Source organism: Macaca fascicularis, chromosome 3, assembly GCF_037993035.2.
Source record: "Macaca fascicularis isolate 582-1 chromosome 3, T2T-MFA8v1.1".
NCBI lineage: Eukaryota > Metazoa > Chordata > Mammalia > Primates > Cercopithecidae > Macaca > Macaca fascicularis.
In genome coordinates this window covers 10,450,267-10,477,033 of record NC_088377.1, presented here as the reverse complement: position 1 = coordinate 10,477,033, position 26,767 = coordinate 10,450,267, and the positions used below count along the sequence as shown (strand labels likewise).

Sequence of the window (26,767 nt, the reverse complement as noted above, 5' to 3'; positions counted from 1 at the left end):
GAGGCTGCATCTCCTCCGCTGTTTTCAGTACAAAACATGAGTCAATGGCATTCCTCAACCCTCACCCCAGCAAATTAATTAGCGCCAATATGATTAAAGGGCTCAGCTCTGGTGCAGAAACTAGGGTCCCCAGATACCCTGATGAACTTCACTCACAGTCTCTTTCCTAAGGTTTGTGCCCTAAAACAAGGCACTTACTCACTGTGTTCAGCTCTTAACCTCAAGAACTTCCCTTCCCAGCTGGGGACCTCTTCCATAAAGGAGTTAGCAGAAAGCAAGAAGCAACACACAAAGCTTTCAAAAGCAAAATGGTGAGGAATGTACTGTGTGTCAGCGAGTCAACGAAAATAAGAAAGGGGGCCTGATGTCAAGCTTCACACGATCATTTTAATTTCCGAGTACTTTTTGGGTCTTTTCATGTTGGCTTCATGGAAATTTATGTTTGCCGAGAAGACTGTATTTGCTACAGGATCTCGCTGTGTTCATTTAGCCTGGTAATAAAAACCATCTGCCTGAAATCCTTTTTGGAACAAGGAGGGGTATAAGCAAATAAGCAAATGGTCGTAAAAGATCCGGAGAAGGGTGGGGCTGTTTCAGGAAAGTGGAGAGCCTGGAGTGCATGCCTCAGGCCTGGCGACCGTAGGAGGCCGGGGACTACTGATGGTCATGTGTGAGGCTGCACAGCTTTGCCGGTAAATATGGTGCATGGCGGGAGGACAGGTGCATGTGCACAGGCACCCCTCTCTTCCCGAGCACTCACTCTGGGCTGGGGTCTCACCGCTGGGGTAAGAACAGTATCACGATGCATTAAGTCAGGAGTCCTTGAAGTGGGTTGAAGAGTGTCCCTGCAAAACTCATGTCCACCCAGAACCTCAGACCATCTCTGGAAATAGAGTCTTTATGGGTGTGATTCAGTTAAGATGTGGCTCAGTGTGGTGGCTCATGCCTGTAATCCCAGCACTTTGGGAGGCTGAGGAGGGAGGATCGCGTAAGGTCGGTAGTTTGAGACCAGCCTGGGCAACACGGCGAACCTCTGTCTCTATAAAAAAATGCAAAAATTAGCTGCAGGGCATGGTGGCGAGCACCTGTAATCCCAGCTACTTGGGAGGCTCAGGCAGGAGGATCTCTTGAGCCTGGAAGGTGGAGGTTGCAGTGAGCATTGATTGTGCCACTGCACTCCAGCCTGGGTGATAGAGCAAGATGCTGTCTCAAAAACAAAACAAAACTAAACTAAAGATGAAGTTATACTGGCCCTAAATCCAATGGCTGCTGTCCTTACAAAAAGAGGATCGGCATAGAAGAGGGAGGACAGCCACGTGACGACAGAGGTAGAGATGGGGTGATGCCACTACGAGCCAGGAAAGGCCAAGGAGACTTGGAGCCACCAGGGCCTGGGACCAGCAAGGAAGGGGCCTCCACTAGAGGCTTCAGAGGGTCGCGGCCCTGCCGGCACCTTGATTTTGAATTTCCAGCCTCTGGAGCTGTGAGAGAATGACGCCGTCTGTAGAAGGAAGCTCTCAGAGTCCCCCTTTCTGCCTGGGAGTTCTGAGCCACTGTGTCTTTGTGGGGAGAGACGGGTCAGACAATATCGCAAAGAAGCCCCTCAAGCTCTTGGCCTTTAAGTCAGGCATTGAAGTCCAAGAGTAGAACAGAACCAACCTTGAGAGAATATTGTTGAGCCCATGTTTTGTTTACCGGTTTGTTTTTCTGCCCCTCTGGGAGGAGGTCGAGACTCCTAGGCTCAAGGAGGCAACAGGGCAGCCACCCTGAGAGCAGCTGTGAGGGTGTCAGAGGGGCCTTCGTCCTGTCCTGCTCTCTGGGTCCACCCTACAGATGGGGGTGTCACCACAGGAGTCCCGAGCTGGGGTCTGTGAGTAGAGAGGGCTGCTCTTCTGCCTGCCCTGGGAGGCAGGGCGTGGAGGAGAAACGGCAAGACACATTAAGCTTTCTTAATGTGGGTTCTGATAACATAGGCTCTTATGTTCTCAGCAAGACACAGGCTTTGGTAAGAGATAATCTTCAAGGTTCCTTTAGCTCTGATTACCATGTAAAGACCTAGGCCTGCAGGTCTGATCTTTGAGGTTCTTATAATCCAGAAAACTCAGGACACCGCATGCCAGTGTCGGCTTCAAGGAGCAAGGGAAGTCCAGTCCTGCCAGTCCTGGGGTATGAGGAGGAGGAGGCAGGGTGAGGAAGGGGAGCCGAATGGCCGCACACTTGCCACAGTCTCTCCTGCAGCTAACATTGTGGAGCGGGAGCCTCTGCAAAATGGGCTTTTTTTCTGCCCCCTGCTAGGAAACATTGGAGGAGGCCCCATCTCAGTATGGGAGTGCGGGTGGGTATTGAAGGAACACACGTGGCTGAAGGAAAGTGGGATGGATGAGCACGCACTAGGATTCCTGATGCCCTTCATCTCCTCCATGGTGTGGAGGAGACCCAGGATCCTCATGTGTTCCCAAAGCGGGAACAGGGTGGCTGGGAGCCAAGACCTGGCTGGAAGCCAGTGGATGCCAAGAGCCCACTTTGGCCAGGATGGGGTGGGAATCCCACTAGATCTTGGGGGGATCACCATGGTGTACTTGGTCACACGTGAGAGCCCCCAAGAGCAGGACCTCAGGCTCTTCTGCAGGGACATCAGCTGGATTCACAAAGAATCCTGCTGGACACCTGCTGGGCAACAGAGGCTGAGGTCGGACTAGCCTCTGGCACAGACCGGGAGACAACTGCCTCTCCCAGGGGGACTGTGAGATTTCCTGCACACTGCTCGCCATGTAGGATATGATGCCAGGGAAGAGAGAAACAGGACTGACGAGACTGGAATCTACAAACACATATTTACCTAATAAGGCCTGTTTCCATCAAATAAGCTTGTTTCAAACAGAGAGGGCTGAGAGGATATTCCTAACAGATTAAAGTCCCCTGGGCTGCCCGTGGGAGAGGGTCTCAGGAGGAGGAGAACTAAAGAAGCTTTGTGGTCCCTGCACACTGGTATGTTCAAGTGAATCTGAGCTGTTACCGCCTTGGCATGAAAAGATGATTGTCAGGGGCTGAACTGTGTCCCCTTCCAAATGTATATGTTGAAGTTCTAGCCCCCAGTGCCTTAGAATGTGGCTGTACTTGGAGATGGAGTGTATAAAGAGGTGATTAAGTTGAAATGAGGTCGTATGGGGGGTCCTGACCCAATCTGACGGGTGTCCTTCCAGGAAGGGGAGACAAGGACACAGATACATGCCGGGGGATGACCCTGGGAAAACACAGGGACAAGACAGCATCTACAAGCCAGGGAGAGGGGCTTCAGGAGAAACCCACCCTGTGGGTGCCTTGATCTCCGACTTCCAGCCTCCAGAACTGTGAGACAGTAAAGCCTGGTGTTTAAGCCGCTCTGTCTGTGGAACTTCGTTATAGTATTCTTGGCGGATGAATACAATGATTCCGCTCAAGGCCCACGGGTCTTCCTGTGCATCCCTGCAGACATCTGTATCCAGAGGAGGACCACACAGGAGGCCTGGATGTTCCCAAACTTCCCTCAGAAACCTGCTGTTACCCAAGTTCCCTGGGCGGAGGAACTAATCCCCACGCACAGAAAGGGGAACCAGAGGCCGGGCTTGGTGGCTCACGCCTGTAATCCCAGCACTTTGGGAGGCCGAGGCGGGTGGATCACCTGAAGTCAGGAGTTTGAGACTAGCCTGGCCAACATGGTGAAACCTCTTCTCTACTAAAAAATAAAAAAATTAGCCAGACATGTTGGTGGGCACCTGTAACCCCAGCTACTCAGGAGGCTGAGGCAGGAGAATTACTTGAACCCGGGAGGTAGAGGTTGCTGTGAGCCGAGATCGTGCCATTGCACTCCAGCCTGGGCAACAAGAGTGAAACTCCACCTCAAAAATAAATAAATAAATAAATAGGAACCAGAAAGTCTGATTGGATCAAGTTTTTCCTGAATTGACTGAACTTTGTTTAATTGTCAAGTTTAAGAACTCCATTATGGGGTGGGATGAAGGCTTGAGACAGAAAAGATACTTAGTTATGGAAAAGGGAATTTGAAATTTTTTGCTGCCCACTTGAGTTTTGGAGTCTCAGGAAATCATACCGACTTAATCAGAAAAGCAGATGCTGTGATGCACGTTTGATCAGTGCAGATGCTGATGTTTACAATGAGCGGTTGAAAAAGCAGCTTCCCTCCTGACAGTCTGGAGCTTGGGGCTACAGCCCCGGCCCACAGGCTAAGAAGCAAAGGTGATTTTACAACCCATGCACTGAGTTGGAGCGTGTTCTCACCCAGCAAAGTTCTTGTCCACTCAGAACGTCAGAATGTGACCTTATTTGGAAGCAGGGCTGTAGGTATGATGAGTTAAGATGAGGTCACAGTGGATTAGGGTGGGCCCTACACCAATGCTACTGGTGTCCTTATAAGAGCAGGGGAGACCCAGGGGGAAGAGGGTATGTGAAGACTGAGGCGTAGATTGCAGCTGTAGGGCAGGGAATGCCGGGGATGGCCAGACCCCACCGGAAGCTGGAAGGGGCAAGGAAGCTTTCTTCTCTAGACCTTCAGAGACAGCATGGTCCTCCCGGCACCTTGATTTCAGAATTCTGGCTTCCAGAATTGGGAGTAAGTTTCAGTTGTTTTAAGCCACCTAATTTGAAGTGCTTTGTTATAGCTGCCCTAGGATGCTAATATACTGTGTTATAAAAATCAGGGTTTCTGCCAGGTGCGGTGGCTCCCAAAATGCCTGTAATTCTAGCACTTTGGTAAGCCGAGGAGGGAGGATCATTTGAGTCCAGGAGTTTGAGACCAGCCTGGGCAACATAGTGAAACCCCATCTCTACAAAAAAATACAAAAATTAGCCGGGCATGGTGGTGCACACCTGTGGTCCCAGGCACTTGGGAGGCTGAGGTGGAAGGATCTCTTGAGCCCAGGAGGTTGAGGCTACAGTGAGCCATGATCACACCGCTGCACCCCAGTTAGGGAGACAGAGTGAGACCTTGTTTCAAAAAAATTCAGGGTTTCTAGAGCCTGTGCTCTATATGAAATGATTTAGAACCTTTCTTCTAGGGACAAATTCCTCCAAATGTAGAACCAGGCAGGAGATTTAGGCACAAGAGGTTCCCAGGGTGTCTCCACCGAGCATCCCCTGCTCCCCATTTCTAGTCTAAATCAGATGACATGGACGCCTGAAAGCAAATGCTTGCAAATCACTCAGGATGCTCTCCCAGCCAATGGAGAAGAAAGCAGAGGAAGGAAGGAAGGAAGGAAGAGAGGCGGCAGGCACACAGGCTCTCTTTGCTTTCCAACAGGAAGGGGCTCAGGGTCTGTGTTCTTTTCCCTTCCTTCCAAATGGATCTTTCATATCTCCAATAACTCTTATCTTTCAGCAAACTCCAGCAGGCCCCAAATGAGCTGAGAAAATATCCAACTTCAAAGGTTTTGCACAAATCATCGTAAAGGCCTGACCTAAGCCTGGGAAAGCCGGAATGAAGCCCAGAAATCACTCCTTATTTCATCGCCGTTTAGCCAAGACACCTTTCCCGTCCACAGGTCACATCTGTCACTGCCCCCTTACTGCCCCCGCCCAGGTCCCAACCACCTTGAGATACCTGCATGATCCACCCTCAAAGCAATGAGTTAGGAGCCGCACTCCTGGTCCTTGGCCGGTAGCTTTAGTGTTATTCCGGGGGACTGCGTGGGGGCACCTGCGGGGGCTGCCCCGTGAGGGCTGTGGTTTAATTTCCTTTGCTACTTTCCTTAGCTCTTCAGTCTCAGTCTTAGCCACTGAACTGTGTCTTGGCCACTGGTGGTGACAGCACAGGGTGACGCTGTTGTCAGGAAGAGGAAGGTGCTTTTTCTTTTTTTCGAGATGGAGTCTTGCTCTGTTGCCCAGGCTAGAGTATAGTGGTGTAATCTTGGCTCACTGCAATCTCCACTTCTTGGGTTCAAGCGATTCTCCTGTCTCAGCCTCATGAGTAGCTGGGATTACAGGCACCTGCCACCACACCCAGCTAATTTTGTATTCTTAGTAGAGACGGGATTTTGCCATATTGGCCAGGCTAGTCTCGAACTCCTGACCTCAGGCAGTCCACCTGCCTCGGCCTCCCTAATTGCTAGGATTATAGGCATGAGCCACTGCGCCCAGACAGGAAGATGCGTTTGTGAGCCAGGACAATTGTGAGTGGAAATAGAAGAAAAAAAGTAAAATAATAATACTAATAATGCCTTTTCTCTGGTCCTGGAAGATCTACATGAACTTGTATTTTACATGTCTTGTCTGGATTTAGCTGTGAAAGACCAGTAGACCAACTGGTGGGAAAAATACTTGCACAGCAGCAGGTTGGTTGAATAAAATAAGAGATTTCCAGTCTCGGATTGGATACATGCACTTAATATCAGCAGACATGCTGTAAGTATAAGCCTCTATAAACTGAGCACTGTTGCAGGCGATGGGGACGTGGAACTGGGTAGGACCGATGGCTAAGCTCTCTTCCCTTCCACCCCAGAAAAAATGCACATAGGAACTGGCTGTGGCAGACAGCAGCCTACAGAAAGGTGGGGGCACCTCTCAGCTGGCCTTCAACTCCTATACAGACACGGGAAAACCAGTCTCGGTTCAGGTTTAGGCTCCACTGGCTGCGTTTGCCTGGACACCATCAGCCCTGCACGAAGGTGGCCACTGAGGGGCCCTCGTGGGGGCTGAAATCCAACCAAGCCTTGGTCCTTGCTTGAGTTGCCAGGAACTTGTTTCTTTTGTCTAGGTGGTTCGCTCAGCAAGGGTATTTTTTGTAATTCAGCCACCCAGATGGGGGTGCCTTCTTGCACTCTATCCACCTGGATGAAGCACCTTTATTTTCTAATTTGGCCAGTTGCAGGGCACGTGACAATCACTGATACGACAGAAGGGTAAACTTTCTGGGGTTGCATCTTAGGAAATTCCATTGAAGGAGGAGTAGAGAGATGATATCATTGACCACAGGACTCAAGAAATAAGCCCAGAGCACACATCGGTTTGGCGGGGACAATGAACCGCGCAACTGCTGGGAAACTGACCTTCAGAACTTTGATGTGAACGGGGCCATGGACTTCAGCTTTCTCCAAGGTTTTTTTCATTTGTTTGTTTGTTTTTTGGTCTCACTCTGTCCCCCAGGCTGGAATGCAGTGGTGTGATCTCAGCTCACTGCAACCTCTGCTTCCCGGGTTTCAGCAATTCTCCTGCCTCAGCCTCCCAAGTTTTTCACTTGAAACCTGCATACACACAGCCTTTTTGTTTTATGGGCTGGGTTCCTACAGAAGAGTTATTAGTAAGGGATTGAGTGCATTGAGGCTATTAGTACAAAGTGATCAAGATTAGAACATAGTGGCTTATCTCTGTTTAGAGTCTCTACAGTTGTTGCAAGGGGCTTGTTGCAACGTCCATTCCAGGGCCCCCACCCAGACCTACCGAATCAGAAATTCAGGAGGGGAGGTTAGGAATCTGTGCTTTTATGTCAGCCCCTGTTCCAATCCATGTGACTCTTATGCATTTTGAGGTTGAGATTCCCTGATTTAGACACGTAGACAATAAATACCGATTCTTGGACTACAGAGCCAAAGACAAATCGAGTGACATATTCTAGCTCATGGAGCCAGCTGGGCAAAGCCAGCAGGGATTTATTGCTCCTTAGATGATCAACGCTGCCACCAGGGCTGCTGTCATCTCCTGATGACGAGCAATGTTCTCACAGCATCAGGGGGCTGGTGGAGAAAATCAGGGGTTCTCCAGAGCAACCCCGGGGGCAGTACTGGGCCCAGAAGCCAGCCCCAGCCGCGCACACAGAGTCTACATGTCTCCCAACGTGAGTCCCGCGAGGTGGAGAATTAGAGCATGTTGTTCATTTATAATGTTTGCTTTGCTTTTGGAAACACCCTGGGGCAACTCAGGCCAGGTTTTCACTGTGGTGTTTGACTTGGCGTAGCTTGCAAAGTTCCCCCTTTTTAGTCTGTTTATGGCAAGTTAGCACATGGCCCCATATCCAGGAGCCTAACACCAGACCCCGCAGAAATCAGGCAGTGTGCAATGAAATGAAACATTGGGAGGGCTGGGTCGGGCTTCCCTGGACCCGCCCTCTCAGCCGGGAGCTCGCCTGAGGTCAGGCTGGGCACGAGGCCACTGCAGACTTTGCAGCCTCAGACCTGTTACTGCAGCCCAAGGAACAGTGATGTCTCAGACAGTGACATGTCCTGCTGACCAACCACAGGGTTTGGAGGATAATTTCCCAGGAAGGAGATACATTCCATTATTATTATTATTAATTTTAGATAGAGTCTTGTTCTGTTGCCCAGGCTGGAGTGCAGTGGAGCAATCTCGGCTCACTGCAACCTCTGCCTCCTGGGTTCAAGCAATTCTCCTGCCTCGGCCTCCCAAGTAGCTGGGACGACAGATGTGTACCACCACACCAGGCTAATTTTTGTATTTTTAGTAGAGACGAGGTTTCGCCATGTTGGCCAGGTTGATCTTGAACTCCTTACCTCAAGTGATCTGCCTGCCTCAGCCTCCCAAAGTACTGGGATTACAGGCGCGCACCATCGTGCCCGGCTGATACATTCCGTTCTTTAGCTCCTTCTTTGCTTACACATTTTCTTTTCTTTTAACAAAGTCAACTCACTTTCAATAGGAAGTTGCCGATTCTTTTTCATGTTTACTCTTGAGTTTCAAATAGACACCACCTTATATTTTAAGAAGACTCGTTATCCCTGTGCCAGCCACTTCATTTCCATCACTTCATTTCATCTGCACAGAACTCTATGCAGGGGATATGATTAGATCGCATTTAATGATGAGAAAGAAAACTCGGAGAGCTTAAATCAGCAGCCCTAGGTGGCCCAGCTAACACCTGGGGGCACAGCTCAGCAGCAGGTCTTCTTGGCGATGTGGTTGCTGCCTGCCTGGCTAATGGCCTGCCTCATCCTGAACCCTTCAGTGTCACCTTCATCTTTCCTTCTCTGCCTTGGAAGAGGAAAGGATGATGGCTTGTCTGAGGGCTGAAAGATTTCACCCACATCAAGCCCCATTTGCTTGAAATGTATCTGCCCAGTTTATATCAGCAACATGAAGAGCAAAGAAAGCTACCTGTTTATATTGCCACATCTGTAGGGCATTAAAATACATTATTAATGGGAGTTTCTGTCAATATCTCGCTTTTTTTTTTTTTTTTTTTTTTAGAAAAGTGAGACCATGATTGGGTTACACTAGCGTGAGTGGTAGAAACCAGGTAAAATCTGACCTTTGGTTGACCTTTGGGACATGGAGATGGTCATCTGACCCAGGGCAGGTCACATTCAAAGAGCACAGACAAGGTCCCCCTGAAGTTAGTGGGACACTTGGGCCTGAGACTGTGAAACTGAACTGGAACTTATAGGCTTTAGGGAACAAGCCCGAAAGCTCCTAAATCTCCTCCTTGAAGATCTCCTTCCTCCTGTTTTCCTTCGAGATCTTCTGCTGCTTTGACGTGGATGCCACCCCCTGACTTCAAACTCACATGTTCAACCCAGCGATGGGTGGTGACTGGGAGGCTCTGTTAGTCTCTTTTCAGCAGCCTGGCCCTAAATTAAAGGACCTATGGTCCTCTCTAGTTGAACACATCCCAGGCTCCCAGCCAGCCCCTGACCCTCGAGAGGGGTTGCTTTTGCTGGCAGGAGGGAGACAAAAGTGAACATATTTTAGGATCCTGTTACTAGGCCACAAGGAAACACTGGATGGAAAGTCTTATGAATTTGAAAAGCCCGTTTTTTAAAAAAATCAAATCTAAGGAACCCAAAAGGCATTAAGCTATTGTTTAAACACAGACAGTGCCCAAACCCTGCACACTAGTTTGTAGAGGTTGGAAGAGGCAGGATGGAAGGGGTTAATGGTGCTATTCTTTCTTGAATATTCTGGAACACACCACAATGAGCCAAAAACAGTCAGAGGGAACCATCATGAGGAGCAGTATGTTTTTACCTATGATTAACTCCAACATCCACAAGAGCTGAACCTCAGAATTATTATCTGAATTGTGCATACTGGGAAACAAGAGATTTGATGAGTTCAGTAACTTGTCCAAGATTACAAAGTTAGCAAGAGGTAGGGCCCAGAAATGAACAAGGTCCTTTCTTCTGCAAGCTGGCTCCCATGAAATACTATTCTTATGCCAGCTGAGGTCTGATGTGGTATCACATTATACTACTGCACCAGCTGGGGGGACAAGGGCATTATGCCATCTCTGTAGTATGCTTAGAGGTCTGTCCTGAAATTAGCAGAGTTCACTTACAGCCATGAAAAGGATATTCCGAGGAAACGATATCTTAGATTGCTTTCTTTCAGTGCATAGACATCACTTGAGAGGCTTCATGTTACTCAGACATCTTGTAAACTTTACAGCTACTGTTTTACACTTCATCAGCATTCCTGATCTTATGGTGTTCACTTCAAATAATGTTGGGTGCGTAAGAATCAAATGCAAATTGTACAGTATTTGACATGGATGTCTTTAGGAGCCAATATTTCCTCAAATATCATGGTTTCAACGTTATCCACTAATGCTTTAATAGATAGAGTTTCTTTGCATTCATAAATATAATAGTAATAAAAATACGAGTTATCTACTATAAAACAAAACACTTATATTTCCCAACTACTAAAACATCTATGTAATCTTGAATCCATCTGATCTAAAGGAGGGAAAATGTTCTCAACCTAGGCTACACACTAGATCACTTGGGAAGCTTTGAAAAATTCTTAATGCATGGGCCCCACTCTGAGACCAATTAGTTCAGATCTCTGAGAAGTGTGGTCTGAGAACTGATGGTTTAGAAAACTGTACAGACGGTTCTAACATGCAGCCAGCATTGAGAACTACTGGGTTTAGACAAGAATGGATTTTTTTGTTTTTTGAGATAGACTCACTTGCCCAGGCTGGAGTGCAGTGGCACAATCTCAGCTCACTGCAACTTCTGCCTCCTAGGTTCAAGCGATTCTCCTGCCTCAGCCTCCCAAGTAGCTGAGATGACAGGTGTGTACCACCATGCCGTGCTAATTTTTGTATTTTTAGTAGAGACAGAGTTTCATCATGTTGCCCAGGCTGGTCTCGAGCTCCTGACCTCAAGTGATCTGCCTGCCTTGCCCTCCCAAAGTGTTAGGATTACAGGCGTGAGCCACCAGGCCCGGCTAATACGGTTTGGCTGTGTCCTCACCCAAATCTCATCTTGAATTCCCATGTGTTGTGGGAGGGACTTAGTGGGAGGTAATTGAATCATGGGGGCAGGTTTTTCTCACGCTGTTTTCGTGATAGTGAATAAGTCTCGGGAGATCTGATGGTTTTAAAAATGGGAGTTTCCTTGCACAAACTCTCTCTTTGCCTGTTGCCATCCATGTAAGACATGTCTGGCTCCTCTTTGCCTTCCACCATGATTGCGAAGCTTCCGCAGCCACGTGGAACTGTGAGTTCTCCATTAAATCTCTTTCCTTTGTAAACTGCCCAGTCTTGGGTATGTCTTTATCAGCAGTATGAAAATGAACTAATACACCAGCCAAGAATGGATTTTTAAATTAATGGAGTTAGGTCTGATTAATATCAATGCTTTAATGTATAAAGGTCTACACATTATGCATTACAATCAGGAGTTTTAAATATAATGCCACTAAAATATATGCAATGAATGCAATACATACAATGAGTCATTAGCTTCCAGGTATAAGTAGATGCTCGATAAATATGACTGAATTACTGAATGAATGGCATCCTACAAAGTTTTATATGAAAAATTATATTTTGATGAAATTAAGACGCCATCAATTGTAAGATGTAGTATCACTGATAAAGAAAATAAATTCATTAAATTATGACATGCTATCTAGTATATGTCGCACCCTAACTTCAAAAATGTTAAAAAGGCCAGACGTGGTGGCTCACGCTTGTAACACCAGTGCTTTGGGAGGCCAAAGTGGGAAGATCACTTGAAGCCAGGTGTTCAAGACTAGCCTGGGCAACATAGCAAAATCCCATCTGTATGTAAAAATAAAAAAATTACCTGGGCATGGTGGTGCATGCCTGTAGTCCCAGCTACTTGTGAGGCTGAGGTAAGAGGATCACTTGAGCCTAGAAGTTTGATGCTGCAGTGAGTTAGGATCGTGTCACTGCACTCAAGCCTGTCTCAGAAAAAAGTTAAAAACAAGAAAAAATACAATATTTTGAAATTACTGTATTTGCTTTTTCTGCTTAGTCTACGCCAACTGTTATACCATTAGTTTCCACTAGATGCCGCTGTGATCTGCTACTTTAGGTTCCGAAAGGCAACCTGAAAGCCAATTTTCTCCAAGGATTTAAAATGGAAATAATTCACCCCCTTTAAAGACAAAAGATATTTTAACCACCTCATACTGTAGGGGGTTGTGGCTCATTCCTTCTCTGTGTTAAGACCTATCCGAAGTATCTTATGAAGTGTAAAATTATTTAAAAAGGAAATTGAAAAGTTTTAATGACTTGATAGAAAACAGTTGCTTCCCTTTTAGCCACATCCCCAAATTTCACATTTTGCGTGTAACTCATGACTAGCCTGCAGTGGGTTTTAGAGAAGGGACGGTAACACCGATAGGAAGGCTGATGTTGACTTCAATGAAATAATAAAACTTGAAGGAAAGAGTATGACATCTTCTGATCTGAAGACAGCAGATCACGGTACCCTGTACTCACGAGTCACCGCTCCCAGCGACAGGAAAAGCTGGGTGGAAAAGAAAATCTGGGCTGATAGGACTGTGCCCTGAGCTTGAAGCCAAGCCCAGTGTTAACCCTGGGCATTGACCCAGGTCCTCCCTGGCTGAAAATCTGGAAGATTTTCCCTGCTGGGTGAGAATCACTTTTTCAGCAAAACGATACAAGCTTTAGGGCCAAAAGGAAGCCCATGAAGCTTCCAGAGACATGCTTAGAGCAATGCTTCTCAAACTCTTACAATCTCCACTATATGAGAACAGAAATGGAGAATAAGTATCTCAAAACTTATATAACAAATTTAAACAGTTTCACATCTGCTAAATCTAATAAAAAGAAACTGGGATAGTATTTCATATGTCTTCGTTTCATATTTCATTTTTCCAGTAATTCAATTCTTTTAGTATTTTACAAAAGTATTGGTCCATAATAGACTGGAATTTTTTTAAAAATAGCCCTTCAGCCCAGATAGCTTTTGAAGCACTGCAGAGAGCCCACCCCAAGCTGCTGGAGGGGCCAATTTCAGGACGATGAACCCATCACACCCCTGAATAATGTTCTAGTACACAAAATAGGTAAGAAAGGGCTGAAGAACAGGAGCACTTTGATGGTAAAGGACAGGATGACTGGAGAGGTAAAAAGAAATCCAAAGAACAGAACACCTCAGGGAGTCCCAGCCTCTGAACCCACAGTCAGCAGCTCACCAGAACCTACCATTTCTGCAAAGGCTCAGAGATTCCACCATTGCTACTCCCAGCAGCTCCCCTGCCCAATGTATAGACAATCAGCCTAGCATTGACCTTGGGACAAGAGAAACTCAGGTGGTTACAGTGAAAAGAAAATGCAAAACCACTCAGAACTGCCCAAGTCTGACATATTTAGCTTCAGAAGAGAAACACACAGAGAGGTCCATTGTTAACCCCTTCCTGGTTTGATCCATCCAAAGTCAGCCGGCTTGGATGGAGGGGAGGCGTAAGGCACTGTGGACTTCCATTTATGGATAACTGTGAGCTGGCTTTTTTGCTTCTCTGAAAAATGATCTGTTACACTAGCATACTGTCAGTGCCTTTTTTGGATATCCACTTGGTAATATCTATCAAAATGTAAACTGTGAATACTCTTCAACTCAGCTATTTCTCTGCTAGAAATTCATTCCCCAGTTATACTCCTAAAGTAAGCAAAGACACAAATAATACGGGATTCAATACTCTCTGGCTCTTTCTGAGAGAATAAAACAGTATAAAATCTAAATGTCCTTTATAAGAGATTACTTATATTAACTACGGTACATCAATACCGATTAGTATGCACCGTTAAAAGATTAAATGCTTCTGCAGTTACTAATATGCAAAGAGTTCCAAGATACAATGTTAAGTGAAGGAAGCAAGTTGAAGTGCAGTGTGTACAGCACGATCCTATTTGTATAAAAAAGAACAAATGCGGCCAGGTACGGTGGCTCATGCCTGTAATCCCAGCACTTTGGGAGGCCGAGGCCAGTGGATCACCCGAGGTCCGAAGCTCAAGACCAGCCTGGCCAACATGGCAAAACCCCAACTGTACTAAAAATACAAAAATTAGCTGGGTGTGGTGGTGGACGTCTGTAATCCCAGCTACTTGGGAGGCTGAGGCAGGAGAATCGTTTGAACCCAGGGGGTGGAGGTTGCAGAGAGTCGAGATCGGACCACTTTACTGCAGCCTGGGTGAAAGACCGGGACTTTGTCTCAAAAAAAAAAAAAAAAGAAAAAAGAAAAAAAGAAAAAAAAGAAAGAACAAATGCATTTCTATCATGCAGAGAGAACTTCTGAGGGCTGCACAAAAAGCTGTTCACAGCGATCACGTCTGGGGGTGGAGCCAAGGGTTAAGGGTCAAGGTTGGGGAGGACTTTCATTTTTTAACTTCATACCCTTATATGTGGTCTGACTTTTTAAAAAGTAAAATTGATGAATTTAATATGGATCAAGGTATCTATTGCAGAGCATCAAGAGTTACATGAGGCCAGGTGCAGTGGCTCACACCTATAATCCCAGTGTTTTGGGAGGCCAACGCAGGAGGATCCCTTGAGGCCCGGAGTTTGAGACCAGCCTAGGCAACATAAAAGACCCTGTCTCTAAAAAAATAAAAATAAAAAATTACCTGAGCATGGTGGTGTGTGCCTGCAGTTCCAGCTACTCAGGAGGCCGAGGCAGAAGGGCTACATGAGCCCAGGAGCTCGAGGCTGCAGTGAGCTATGATCACACCACTGTACTCCAGGCTAGGCAGCAGAATGAGATGCCCCCTCTTTAAAAAAAGGCGCTACAGGCAATGGCACTAAATATCAGTCAGCCGAAGACATAACCTGACACAAGCAGCTGCACAAAATAGTAGTTGCCCTCAAGCTCTAGGGACGTTGACAAGGAAAAAACACACAACTCCCAGTGTGCTCTCAACCCATGGCTGTGTATATCTTCTAGTGACGAGCCTTGGGGACCCCATAAAACCCAGAGGAACATGTGGCAGAGGAGCCAAGGCTTCCAGGGGTCGTGGCCATCACCAGGTGAGAAAGCCCAGAGGCAACCGCGTGTTTAATTACTATGTGAAAATGGAATGAGAGGGAGGGAAATTGGGTTTGGTTGCTTCAGTAAAAAATGGTTGACCAGGTGTGGTGGCTCACACCTGTAATCCCAGCACTTTGAGAGGCCAAAGTGAGTGGATCACCTAAGGTCAGAAGTTTGAGACCAGCCTGGCCAATGTGGTGGAGTCCCGTGTCTACTACAAATACAAAAATTAGTTGGGTGTGGTGGCACGCACCTGTAATCCCAGCTACTTGGGAGGCTGAGGCGGGAGAATCACTTGAACCTGGGAGGCAGAGGTTGCAGTGAGCTGGGATTGTGCCACTGCACTCCAGCTTGGGTGACAGAGTAAGACCCCATCTCAAAAAAAGAAAAAGTTTTCCTGGCCCTGGTTTGTAAGTAGAGGGAGTGTCTTGTGTCTTGGGAGCCAGTAGCACTGTTAACATTTACAAATGGGACACACACATTTCCTGTTCAATTCCACGCTGCACAATGCTAATTCATTATGATACCATTGGTCTCAGAAATACTTTTCTTAAAAGTTGTATATAATTACCACATATATACACATAAATAAAAATATACACACATATATGTGTACACACACACACACGCATATCACACTCTGCGCTCTCAGTCAGGGATAGCTGGGGAAGGAGACTGCCTTTGGAGCCCTTGGCACGTTACACTATATTACAAATGCTCTTTGCCGAAGAGTATTTTCAGTGCTGTCCTGAGTTGAGTGTGTTCTTCAAAATGCATTGTTTACTCCACTGTGGTCTTCCTTTCTGCCACTCATTTCATGTTCTAGGGAACAGTTTTGACTCACAGTTACAGGTAAAAGGTGTTTGAGTGACTGTTCTGGACTTGCCCTAGAGAGACAAAGGAAGAATATTATGCCAAGTGTCGAAAGGCTACTTTTCAGGCAGCTCAAGTTGCCTTCATGGAAATGATGGAGGAAGCAGAGGGTGAAGTTTAAGGACAGGTGGAAATCCTTCAGAAGCCTATCAGGCATCATTAACAGCACTGCAAGGCTGGGAGAGATGACCAAGGGGATTTGAAAAGAGTATTAGGGTAGGAAGCCGGAATTAAGCTTATAAAGACCTATAGAGCATGCAGTCCTTCCATGTCATGGCCTATCTGACAGATGCGTTGGGGGGCCCAGGAGAGCCAGGAGTAGTGGGCAGAGGGCAAGCAAGCACAGAGCCACCCTCTACAGGGACACTGGAGCACTGAGGCCACTGCACTCGGGAAGAAATCACCAAGGTTTCTGTTAGCCAGGGTGGGCCAGCTAAATGTCTGCAACATCACTGAAAACAGTCCTAAGTTGGAGAGACAATGGTCTTTTCCAGAACTCCCCTTGGCAGAAGCAGTGTGGGAGATGGAAGGTTCTGGAGTGAGGAGTTATACCTTGAGGGGCCGGCTTCAGGACATTGTCCTGTGGGTCGGTAGGCGTCCTTAATTGTGGGACTTTTGTTTTGCTGAGAGGAGGCTGCAAGTTTGAGGCAAAAAATAAATCTGGAGGTAAAGAAGCGGCTGAGGTTGCTCCCCCTTGGCTCTTTCTTCCTGCTGGGCCTTTCCTTTATTTATTTAGAGTACTCAGCCTTTCCTCTAGGTAAATACTGAACAAATATTTTCAAAACCACCAGTTTAAACAGTGTCAAATTATTATCCTGTCTCCATCTGGCCCTGGGTATGGCTGTGGTGTGTATTGTGCTGTGTTCTGACTCTCTTTGGTTGAGCAGGAGGCAGCCTTAGCGCTACAGGTGGAGATGGCCACCCACCGGCCGTCAAAGCACTTTTGGTGTCCGCCATATTGGGAGGAGCTCAGAATGGAAACCACAGGCGGGAGAACGCAACTGGGAATGGAAAGTAGGTGTGGCTCTTTGTGTTGCTTTGGGCTAACTTAGGAGAAGGGTAGATGTTTGGAGGTGGTGTTGGCTACAGGGGAGAAGGAGTTGGAATGGGATGAAAATTTTTGGCCCAGAGAAGGGGAGCAGTGATTGTTGGCTGAGGCATTTATTGAAGGACTCCTATGGAGAAGATACATATGGTGGGGGGCAGAGTCCCTGTTGAGAGGGAGTGCTGCCTGTCCCACACAGAAATTCCTTCTCCCTGACAGCCGCAGATGTCTTAGTAGCATTGCTTTTATTTTTATTTCTTTCTTTATTTTTGAGACTGTGTCTCACTCTGTTGCCAGGATGGAGTGCAGTGGCCCGATCTCTGCTCACTGCAACCTCTGCCTCCCGGCTTCAAGTGAGTCTTCTGCCTCAGCCTCCCTAGTGGCTGGGACTACAGGCATGCACCACCACACCCAGCTAATTTTTGTATTTTTAGTAGAGACGGTGTTTCACAGTGTTGGCCAAGCTAGTCTCGAACTCCTGACCTCGTAATCTGCCCGCCTCGGCCTCCCAAAGTGCTGGGATTACAGGCATGAGTCACCTGCGCCTGGCCCAGCAGCACTGCTTTTAGACTCACACTTTAGAAACCAAAAATCTGTTTACTGGCCATCTACACAACCTGTCAATTCCTAAACAACCTGAAGGTTTAGGGCCCTGCCTTAGACACATTGTAACCTATTGAGAGGCCCAGCGTTTGCTACAGCAAATAGTGTAAACTCCCATGGCCTAGTTATGTCCAGGGCTCAGTTGGGTTTTTGGCCTCCTTATCTTCAAATGGGGCAGGCACAGCTCTGAGCTGATCCAAGCGCTGAGCTGATCCAAGACATTCTTCAACCAACCAGACTGGAAATACCGGAAAAGCAGTGGCAGCTGCCCTCAGAGGCAGTGTCAGTATTTGCTTTCCTTTTGGCCAGTTTCATTTCGACTAGAAGCCGGAATCGTAATTATAATGCTACATGTTTACAGATTTTAACTAATTGATCCCTTGGAGTCCTCTTTTGGGGGAAAAGCGTTCTACCCACCTCATACATCAGGAAAACAAGAGGCCATATGGTGTGGCTGGGCTGGGTGGTCTCTGGTGTCAGTAGGAGAGTGGAGACTGCGGCTTCAACAGTTCTTGACTTCTTGGCCTGTGTCCAGATCTCTGGGCCTTGCAGCCCCTAGAAAGGTGACACATGAGAAACTGAAGTGGACCAGACCGTAAACTCTCAGGAGCAGTTATCTCTAGAGAGGAGGGCAGGCCTCGTGGCCCTGCCTGTGCCTGTTTCTCTTGGAGGGACAGGTTGGAGAGGAGGAAAAGCCGTTCCTGCAGGAGTGTTTTGCGCACCTTTAATTACCAGTTAAAACAAAACATTCTGTAATGAAAATTCCCCTTGAAAGAAACTCCAAGTTGCTGTGAAGGTTTCATCTTTCCCTTTTGAATCCCAGGGTCTGCAGCCATGTAATCCAATGTTGGTCTGGAAAAATATTTGGCTACAGAAAAACCCACATGAGGTACTGGGGACACCAGTAAAGGGAAGGAGGTTGGATCTTGTACAGTAGCCCTTAGCAAAATCCTTCAGGTCAAGACCTGGACTACTTATTAAGAACCCTCTTAACCCTTTTAGTAAGAGGTAGATATGTTTTCTTCTGATTCTATCTTCTCTATTGCCAGCAATGTTTTTCCTCAACAAATTAATATGAGTTGGTGGTGGATGTAGAAGAGGGGAGAAGGGAAATCTAGTTCTCCAATGGTCATGGCTATTTCAAGATAAGGGAAGTGATAGAAACAGAGAGGGAGGCAGGCCGGGGAGCCTCCAACCCCAACAGATGAAGACACACATAGAGGCATGGAAGTCGGCAAATAAATTCAGGCTGGGTTCCCAGGGGGCAGTGTTTGTTTTTTTTTCTAAGCGAGCAGGTGTAGTTAAGCACAACCTTTCCACGGTGTGTTGAAGCAGATTACCAGCCCTGTTTGGAAGCACAACGTTGCCATCTCAATGGGTTCTCCTTCAGAACCCATAATAGGTGTTTACTTAGACCAGATCCCATATTGCCTTGTGTCATTGTCCAATTGTCCTATGTGGATTTTACCAATTCAATTGTAGATGTCTTAGTAACAGGGACCAGAATTTTTCCATAATCAATAGTAGTTTAAATGATTGAACCAAAAGTTTCCTCTTGTGTGCAATCAGCTGAGGAACATAAACTAATTTCAGTCTCATTCCTAGTGCTTGATTTTTCTTCCATCATTCTAGGTTTCCTGTCTGGCCCACACTTAGAGAGTCCTCCCTGCTGCAGGGAGCACATCTGTGACCCATGTGTTTCCTTTCTTTGCTCCTGTACAATGGTAATTTTTTCTTAGCTACTACAGGAAGCCCAGCAGATTCAGATGTACAAGAAGCCACACCAGGACCTAAGATAATATTCATTGATGTTATCAGCAGGTCTGATGCTAACATTTGCCTAGAGAGTGGTTACCCTGAGAAGTTTACCCCAGTTTTAAGTTTGGTTGGTCTGTTTTGAGGTGATAACCTCATATTGAAGTAATTTCTCCCCACCAAAGAGTCTAGAATAGGTTTATTTGTAATCTATTTTATGTAGCTGTGATTGCCTCAAGACACCTGCACAGGGTTATTAAGAGTGTGTGTCTAGGCATGTGGTTAACTGTTTCAGCTCAACGGTCTGTGAACATCATTAGTAGCCCTTGAAATGGATCTCCAGGAAGTGCTGGCTGTTAATGACTCTGCCCTGATGCTCCTATGTGAGCAGAACAAAGAGATAATGTCTAACTTTGCAGGTAGCTGAGTGCTCCAAATTGATGACTAGCTCAGGGAGAGGAGATGATGTGCCATCCTGAGCCTAGAAGGCATCACCAAAGGAACAGTGGGAGATTAACAACTCTCCCATGCTAGGAGGTTGACTTGCCAAACTGATGGAAGAGTGACAAACTGATAGACTATGGTGCTGTGTCCCTTCTATGGTTGAGGGAGGGCTTCGCCTGAGACAGTCAGAAGTGGTAAGAGAAGATTTATGTGGTAAGGGAAAGGGAATCTTCCCAACGATAACTATTAATTGACTTTCATTTTGTAGAAGAATGTTGTATTAAGTGTTTGGAGATAGAAAAAGTATGGCATGCTCTCAGGATGTTTATAATTTACTTGGGGACATAAGGCACACGATTGAAAAGCTAGTTAAAATACAAGACAATAGAATAGCCACTCTCCGGAGTAATATTCGGCCATTAAAATGGATGAATCAGATCCATATGTCCTCAGAGTTGAGCGGGAAAAGGCCAGTAGCAGAACAAGACACCATCTATGTAAAAGTTAAAGCAGAGCTCACATATGTGTGTGAACATACATGTGTATGCACATGTCTGAAGGGGTCTGGAGGAGAGCACATAGAAAAAGAGCCAGAGGTTCCTCCTGGGGAGGGAAGTGAAACTGGGGAGGACAGAGAAGGGCACCTTTCATCTTTTTACCGCACATACTTTTGTATTGAATACATTATTTAGAACAAGAAAGTCTATATTTCTTGTGTAAAAAAGGAAAAGAATGAAAAACGTAGCAACAAAGCAAGTACATGACTGATGCCAAGGGGTGACGCTAACGGTAAAAGTGGTGGCGTAGTCTGCCCATCGCCTCACAAACTCTTCTGCCACTCCTCTTCCTCCTTGTTTACAGAATCCCATTTTTGCTCAGGAATCTACCTGCTTGTGTCTCAGGAGATATCTGGAAAAACATAAAATGGTGGTCCCATCCCATCCCTCTGTGGTGATTTGTTGCACTTGGTCATGTGATGCCGTCAGGGCCAATGAGATTGGAGGGACTGTCGGGGGGGCTGCTGGGTAAAGCTCCTTTGCTCTTAAAAAGAGGAACAACGCACCGAAGGACCACTTTTTCCCTCAACAGGATAGCACCATTTCTGGATGTGACGACTGCCAATGTGGCAACCATCTGAGCCTTAGGGAGCTATCCTGGGGACCGGGCCAAACTCTGAGGATGTTGGTAGAGAGGATGTTGGAGCTGTCCTAGCTCAGGACTTCAGCTTCAGTGACAGAACACATTTTCCTTTTTGTTAAAGCCAGCTGAGGTGGGAATATCTATTACCTTCCAGCTCACATGCCAGTCACAGGGAGCCCTGTTTGTGAGACTTCAAGCCCCTTGGGTGCATCTCAGGGTAAGTTTGAGTCCTCAGGGACATGCCCTCTGGGGACAAGAATGGGAAGGGGTCATAAACCGTCTGTGACTGGGGAGACGGAGAAGTCATCCTGAGCTAGGGTCACTCTTTGTCCTGGCACCTCAGTGGGTGAGAGGGACTGCTAGGGTGAGGAAGGGAGATATATTTAATACAAGCAGCCCCTCAGTCTGGCCCCTGGGATATTTGATACAAGTTCTTTTTTCTTTTCTTTTTTTTTAAATTGAGACAGGGTCTAACTTTTTTGCTCAGGCTGGAGTGCAGTGGCACGGCCTCCACTCGCTGCAGCCTTGACCCCTTGGGCTCAAGCAATTGTCCCATCTCAGCCTCCCCAAGTAGCTGGGAACACACGTGCACACCACCATGCCCGGCTAATTTTTTTTTTTTAGAGATAGGGCTTCTCATGTTGCCCAGGCTGGTCTCAAACTCCTGGGCTAAAGCGATTCTCCTGCCTCAGCCTCCCAAAATGCTGTGATTACAGGCGTGAGCCACCGTGCCCAGCCTACAAGTTCTTAACAGAATCAGAAGGTGTAGCTGGGAGACAAAAGAGCCATCACAGCTTCATGATATTTGGAGGGAAGTTTTCTTCCTTCAGAGCAGAAAGCATCACTGCTGTCATGGGGGAAGAATATGAGCAGCCTCATGGGAGCTGGAGTGAGGCTGGAGTTGGGACAGGGGCCAGCCTTGCAGAGCCATGGGTAGGTTGCAAGGGCTGGGCAAGCAGAGCCCGCAGCCGTGCTGTGGAGGGGAAGAGGCAGGCAGAGCCCGCGGCCGTGCTATGGTGGGGAAGAGGCAGGGAGAAAGCCCACTGCAGGTGTCTCCAGGGTGCGCCAGAAGCAATGAGGGTTTCAACTGGTTTGTAGATGAGTCTCCCTGAATTAAACTCCACTCATCCCAATCTGGTATTGATTTAAATATCTTAAACTGGGATAATCTCTTGCAGTATGTTGGAGCTGTGCCCCTGAAGAGAGAACGGGGAAATAAAGTCTTATTGTGATCGTGTGTGTGTGTGTGTGTGTGTGTGTGTGTGTGTGTGTGTGTAGAGAGACAGAAGGGAGGGAAGAGGAGGGCATGGGAAGAGAGGAGAGGAGAAGGGGGAGAAGGGGAGGAATGAGTCCTCATTTAACCTGGTCCTGAGGAGGGGGTGGCCGGTTTCTGCACTGAGACATAGCTGTTTCCTTCTCTCGTCTCGCCTCCAGCTTGAAATCAACCACCTCCCTCCTTTTCTTGGAATGAAGTCAAGGAAGGCTTACTCGTACAGTGCAAAACTCGGCCCTGGTCTTCCCACTGTGATCTACTGAACCCTAAGGTCACTCGGAGCGACTTGAAAATGCTTCAGGAGCCGTAAATGCTCAACTCAAATCTCATTTAACATTTTTCCCACTTCATACCGGTTAGGATAGCCTGTATCAAAAACCAAAACCCTTGAAAACAACAAGTGTTGGTGACCATGTGGAGAAATTGAAACACTTTTGCACTATTGGGGATGTAAAATGGTGCACCGGCTGTGGAAACAGTAAGGAGGTTCTTCCAAAAATTTAGTACAGAACTACTACATGGTCCAGCAATTCCACTGCTAGATACATGCCCAAAGGACTGAACACGGAGACTCAAACAGTTCTTTGTACCCCAGTGCGCATAGCAGCAGTATTCACAGTAGCCAAAAGGTTGAAACAACTCAATGTCCGTCGATGGGTGAATGGATAAATCAAATATGATGTATCCATATCATGGGACATGATTCAGCCTTAAAAAAGTAATGAAGTGGCTGGGCGTAGTGGCTCACACATGTAATCCCAGCACTTTGGGAGGCTGAGGCGGGTGGATCACCCAAGGTCAGGAGTTCGAGACCATCCTGGCCAACCTGGTGAAATCCTGTCTCTACTAAAAATACAAAAATTAGCTGGGCATGGTGGCAGGCACCTGTAATCCCAGCTACTTGGGAGGCTGAGGCAGGAGAATCACTTAAACCTGGGAGGCGCAGGTTGCAGTGAGCCAAGATTGCACCATTGCACTCCAGCCTGGGTGACAGAGTGAGACTCCGTCTCAAAAAAAAAAAAAAGAAAAGAAAAGAAAAAGAAAAAAAATTCCTATTTACAAAACTGTAATAAGAACAGGACACTCGGATACTAAAAATACACACAGGGCCCACCTGTGTGCTAAGCTAAGCTGGGTTGCCTTTTTACCTCCTTTTTTTTTCTTTTTTATTATTTATTTATTTATTTATTTATTTATTTATTTTTTAGACAGAGTCTCACTTTGTCATCCAGGCTGGAGAGCAATGGCACGATCTCACTGCAACCTCCACCTCCCGGATTCAAGTGATTCTCCTGTCTCAGCTTTCTGACTAGCTGGGATTACAGGTGTGCACCACCATGCCAGGCTAATTTTTGTATTTTTAGTAGAGACGGGGTTTCACCATGTTGGCCAGGCTGGTCTCGAACTCCTGACCTCAGGTGATCCACCTGTCTCGGCCTCCCAAAGTGCTGGGATTACAGGCATGAGCCACGGGGCCCGGCCGTTTTACCTTCTCTTTGTGCTCACCTGGGAATCAAAGTTCTCCCAGCATTTCCACCGGGAGTTTGCATTTATTGCAACTATGCCAGTGGCTAGGAAGTTTGTATCTCTTGTATGGATCTCTTAAAAATTCATACTTGCGTTTCTCCACCCACATAAAGTTGCGGGAATACAGCTATAACATGCCCTTATCACAACCGAAAGAGCCAGTTGTGTATCAACAGCTTGAGACATGCCGATATTATGTTTGTCATTTATGGTAAAGTTTTGATGCTTCTTGCCTGACTTTTATAGTTACGAATAAGAATACAAGCGACCGTTAGATATTGTCCATGGTTCTGCTTCAGAACAGAAACTTCCCTCTCGTTCTCCTCTCTCAAGCATCTGGATCAGTTTAAGCAAAGAGCATCTTGACACAGCCATCTGGAACTTCCTCTCAATTTCTGTATTCATCAAAAGGTACAAGTATTGTAAATCTGAACTTGTGAAATAAAATTTTACCAATAAAGTACTACGTTTGTTTCAGACATTGAGGTTTCCATCAGATTTGAATTCCAAAAAGTTTCTGCTAATAACAAAAAGTTTCTGCTAATAACAAAAAGTTTGAACAGCACTGTATTTGCTCAATTCCCACTTGGTTCAGTTAAATGAATGCTCATTGAAGATTTTGTTCAGTTCTTAACTGGACACACAGTACATTGGTGAGAGATGAGACATAGGAAAGTTAAATTCTGATTGTCCTTGAGCTAAGAATGGTTTTACATTTTATTTTTCTTTATTTTATTTTAGTTTTTTGAGATGGAGTCTCACTCTGTCACCCAGGCTGGAGTGCAGTGGTGGAATCTCAGCTCACGGCAACCTCCACTTCCTGGGTTCACGCGATTCTCCTGCCTCACCTCTGAAGTAGCTGGAATTACAGGCATGCCCCACCATGGCTGGCTAATTTTAGTATTTTTAGTGGAGACGGGGTTTCACCAAGTTGGCCATGCTGGTCTTGAACTCCTGACCTCAAGTGATCCACCCATCTTGGCCTCCCAAAGTTCTGGGATTACAGGCATGAGCCACCACGCCTGACCTGGTCTTTACATTTTAAATGGTTAAAAAAAAAATTAAAAGAAGAATATCTGATGATGTGAAAATGATATGAAAGTCAAATTTCAGTGTCCATAGAATAAAGTTTTGATGGAACGCAGCCACATTCATTTGTTTGTGTACTCTGTCTAGCTGTTTTCATCCTACCACTGTAGGGCTGAGTAGTTCTAAGAAAGGCCATAGAGTCCCAAAGCCTAAAACATTTACTATCTGGCCCTTTGCAGAAAAAGTTTGCCAACCCTTGCATTAGACAACAACCATCTCCATGTGAAGTCTGAACATCAAAACCTGAGAAGTTCACCTTCTTGATACTGCCAATGTTTTGGCAACATTACTGCAGAGTTAGACAGCCTTCATCAGTGGTTCTCCCGCCTGGGCAAACCCAGCTCCCAAGAGAGTGTAGAGAAATGTGTGGGCACAGCTTTTGTTGCAATGACAAGACTCGCCATGCATATTTAGTAGGCAGGGACTAAAAATGTTAAATTTCAGACAATGTTGGGTACAGTCCTGCACAATAGAGCTCAAGGTGTACCCTGAGAAATAGGGATCCAGAAAATTGCCTTGATTAATTTTACAGGGCAACTTGGCTAGGCCATGGTGGTCAGATATTTGCTAAGCTGTTATTTTGGATGTTTTCATGAGGGTTTTTGGGAGGAGATCAACATTTAAATTAGCCAAGTTGAAATAGAGCAGATGGCTCTCCCTACTGCGGGTGGGGCTCACCCAATCAGTTGAAGGCAGGAATAGAACAACTTCTGACCTCTTTGAGCAAGAAATAATTCTACCAGCAGATGGCTTTTGGGCATCAATTGCAACTCTTCCCTGAGCCTCTAGACTGTTGCCTACCCCATCAGATTTGGGACTCACTAAGGCTCCACAATTACATGTCAATTCCGTAAAATAAATCTCTCTCCACTTACACACACACACACACACACACACACCCTGTTGGTTTTGTTACTTGGGAGAACTCTGACTAATATAATTACCCCAAAGTTTCAGTTTCTGGTCTGAAAGTGATTTTCAGTGCACTTATTCCTGTGCTTTGCAAATTCTACCTCTTTTTCAAATTTCAAAATTCAGGAAATTTCAGAAATAAGTTGACATTGCAAATTTAATCTCATCAAATGTGAAAAAAAAGTTCACACTTCTGGCCGGGCATGGTGGCTCATGCCTGTAATCCCAGCACTTTGGGAGGCTGAGGCCGGTGGGTCACCTGAGGTCAGGAGTTCAAGACCAGCCTGTCCAACATGGTGAAACCCTGTTTCTACAAAAATACAAAAATTAGCCAGGCATGATGATGCGTGCCTGTAATCCCAGCTACTCGGAAGGCTGAGGCGGGAGAATTGCTTGAACCTGGGAGGTGGAGGTTGTAGTCAGCCAAGATTGTGCCACTGAACTCCAGCCTGGGTGACAGAGCAAGACTCTGTCTCAAAAAAAATAAACAACAACAACAATTTACACTTCTGCATATAGGACTCTAATTCAATAAATGTGGTGTTTAATTAAACAAATATGTATTGACCTCCAGTGACCCATTTGGCAGATACTGTTGGGGAGTGGAATAAAGATAAAATATAGTCTCTGTCCCAATTTACCCAGAACAGAGAGAGGGCGACTATCAGGCACACAATTAATGGGAATACCAGGCTATTTCTGAGAGGCCCTATTATAGACGCACAAATCAGGACCTGTGGGAGTCCTTCTCACAGGAGAAGGTCATAACTCCAACCAATGCAACTTCCCCGCTAGTAAAACCTATTTTTCTTTTCCCTTCTGAACCATTTGTCTCCCAGTTATTATCAGTGAAAAGT

The 26,767-nt window shown here is 46.4% G+C and overlaps 1 protein-coding gene across 1 annotated transcript in view; it reads right to left on the bottom strand.

The window, feature by feature from the left end:
• The window catches only part of CLDN14 (claudin 14), a 78,304-nt gene that overhangs the window by 28,456 nt on the left and 23,081 nt on the right, over positions 1-26,767 (bottom strand). The window contains exon 2 of the mRNA XM_045389289.2: positions 18,188-18,325. The gene's annotated coding sequence lies outside the window, so the exon portion shown is untranslated. The remainder of the gene's footprint in view (positions 1-18,187; positions 18,326-26,767) is intronic.